This window comes from Alligator sinensis, unplaced genomic scaffold, assembly GCF_000455745.1.
Source record: "Alligator sinensis unplaced genomic scaffold, ASM45574v1 scaffold81_3, whole genome shotgun sequence".
NCBI lineage: Eukaryota > Metazoa > Chordata > Crocodylia > Alligatoridae > Alligator > Alligator sinensis.
The window spans coordinates 1,821,269-1,824,305 of NW_005842088.1; positions in this window are offsets into that span (position 1 = coordinate 1,821,269).

Here is a 3,037-nt window from a genome sequence, read left to right on the forward strand (position 1 = left end):
TGCAAACTTACAAGCTTATATTAACTAATATTACCTATTTAGGCAAAATACCAAATGTCTCCAAGAAGCACACATTATTGCTTATTAATCCCTCTGGTTCTGGCTGTCACAGCCCTGGGCACATCTAATCCCCAGGGCTGGGGCTGGCAGGGAGAGTTCTCTGGCAGATGCTAGAGAAGAATCTCCTGCAGGAAAGGAAAGAAAGGTACTGTGACAGTTTGGCTGCCTGAGATGCTAGTGCTACTGTGCTGCTTACTTACCTGTTGTTATTTAAAGTGGTGGACTGGTTGAGGCTGTAGGGGAGGAGGAGCCCTCATTGGGGCACACTACCATGTTGTGTAGAGGCCTCAGCGCCAGTGAGGGCACGCCTTAACACACACACAGTAACATGTCATGAGTTTTGCTTGTCAGCAGCTTGAGGTGCTGTTTCCCAGAAAGCCCTGCACCTATCTCCTTGAAACCTGGCAGACTTCATGGCCCCAAAGGGGCTACTATGCCAGCAGTTTTCACCCCGCTGCACCTTAACACACACACACACACACACACACACACACACACACACACATCATGAGTTTTGCTTCTCAGCAGCTTGAGGTGCAATTTCCCAGAAATCCCTGCACCTATCTCCTTGAAACTTGGCAGGCTTTATGGCCTTAACAGGGGCTATTCGTTTCCTGCTGTTTTCATTCAAATCAAGCAAGACATGACAAAGTTATAGGCAATTTTGTGATCCCCCACTATAGTTTATGGGCAAAACATTGAAACAGCATCAGAACAACGAAAAAGTTTAGACGAAACAGAACAGTGCTTGGAAACAAAACAAAACTTGAAATGAAACAGTGTCCCACCGAAATGGCAAAATGGAAGTCGAAATGAAACGTGCTGTTTTGCACAGCCCTAGTCTCTAGCCCCCTCTCAATTATGATGACATTGCTTAGAACAATAGGGTGTTTAAGCTCCCCCAGGGAGGTATGTGGGGCAAAGGGAGCAGGTTTCCTCCCCCCTCAGGAATGTATCCAGCTCAGGTTACAACTCAGGGTTACCTGAAGCAGATGGGGCAGGGGTGCCTGCCTCTGCAGTGACCATGGTAACCAAACTGTCAGATACTGATAGCCGAATTTGGGGAGAGACAGAGGTGGGATTCTGCACATAGTGTAAGATAACAGACCATTCCATGATGGTTGTATGAGAAAAAAACATGCTACTTTTCTAATTCAAGGCATATAAATTCATTATAGCATTCTGATGTCCTAACACTTAAAAGAATATTGAGGTAGAGAGACAGATTTTGTAATGCTCCTGCTATTTCAACGTAATATTTCAATGTTAAAATATTACAATGTAGAAACAAGGTCAAGAAGTTGCCTTGTTCTTCCCCAATGAATGCAATGAAGCAGACAAGTATATCATCAGCTGTCAGATACTCAGGCACCTGCTGCATTCAATCTGTAGTTCTGATGGCTTTCAAATGCTTTCCTGTCTCAATACAGTGATTAATGCATGTGGTTCTACAATTCAGGGTTTTGTTGACAAAAAATGGAGAAAGCAGGTTGCTATTCCGGTTTTATTTCTTCTGAATCTGAATATAAATAACTGTTAATTCTTTCCATTTATGACTGTTAATTAAAGTGTCTGGACTCTTTGAGCCTAGTTCCCTATTATATGCATGAGTTTAAAGGTAGTGTGATTCCATTTACTTCAGTGGATTTATTCCTGATTTATAACTGAATTGGCCTCTGTTGGACACCCGCAACATGAATAAGGAACTTATTCATGTTGCTGTACTGGTCTGCAGTTGCTATAATGCCACTGTAACTAAACACTGAAGAATTTCCCTTCTGTACAGGGAATCCTCACAAAGCTACTTCAACAGACTCAGGGGAAAGACATTTTTCTAAGGTGAAAACATTTTGTGTCCAGAGCACAGCAGTAGTGCAGATATGACCAATTGTTAGAGCAACCCCTTTGGGGCCATCAGCATCTAAATGCAGAGCAGACACTGAGACTGCTCTAACTCTGCTGGAGAGGAGAGGGTGAAGTAACTCTATACAACCTTGGAAATGGAGAGGAACAAAGGTGGCTTGAAGCTCCCATCTGCTTTCCTACCCTCAGACCTGGAACCTAGCTTAGGTTGGGTGCCCCAGTGTATCATGATACTCAATCTTTACTTGGCTGGACTCCTATGGACTCTTACTAACACCCTACAGTGGGGCAATATCTGACTAAGCATTTGGTCCTAGGTGAATGAAAAACTTGCAGCAATATTTGTTTTCTAAGCATATCCCATTATGTCTTTTTTTCCAGTTTACTATGAAATAATGCTATTTTTACCACACTTGAAACTGGTGAAATAACCTGCTAGGAAACCATTCCCTCTACTTTAACTTGCCAGAGTGGAGACTTTACTTTTCCAAGAAAATTTTATTGGTATAAGAATTCAATGAAAAATATTATAAAGATTAATCAGAATGGAACACTGACATTTTTTGACTCTGCAAGGGGTTTCAGTGTGTTGTAAAGGCTCATTATAAGGAGATAGCTGTCATTCTAGCTTTAATCTTTTTCAGGTTTATTTTATTTACCTATTCAGTATATAATAATTAATCAACACACTGTAAAACAACAAGCATGTGATACAGTTTAATAGTTGAACAAATCTCTTATAGGCATGTGGATGTAAAATGGTAACATCCTTTTGGATGTATTACAAATTAAACTGTCACTAGCCCAAATTCTCTCTGGGCAACTTAAAGTTTAGAAGACTGTTAAAAAAAGGCTACAAACATGAGTATCTAAGATATTTATAACTGTTTAATATAAGGTGTGTGGCATGATTTCAGAAAGGAGAAGTTCTGATAACTTTCAGGAAATGCAGAAATGTTTTTTAAAATGGAAATGTTATCACAAAAAGATCATTACATTCCATGTTAATTTCAATGTGCAACGCAATGGGAAGTGCAAGAGGATACCGGCCTGCCTAGACAATGATATCTTCAAGGAGTTAAAATTCATAAAGGAATCCTATAAAAAGGGAAAG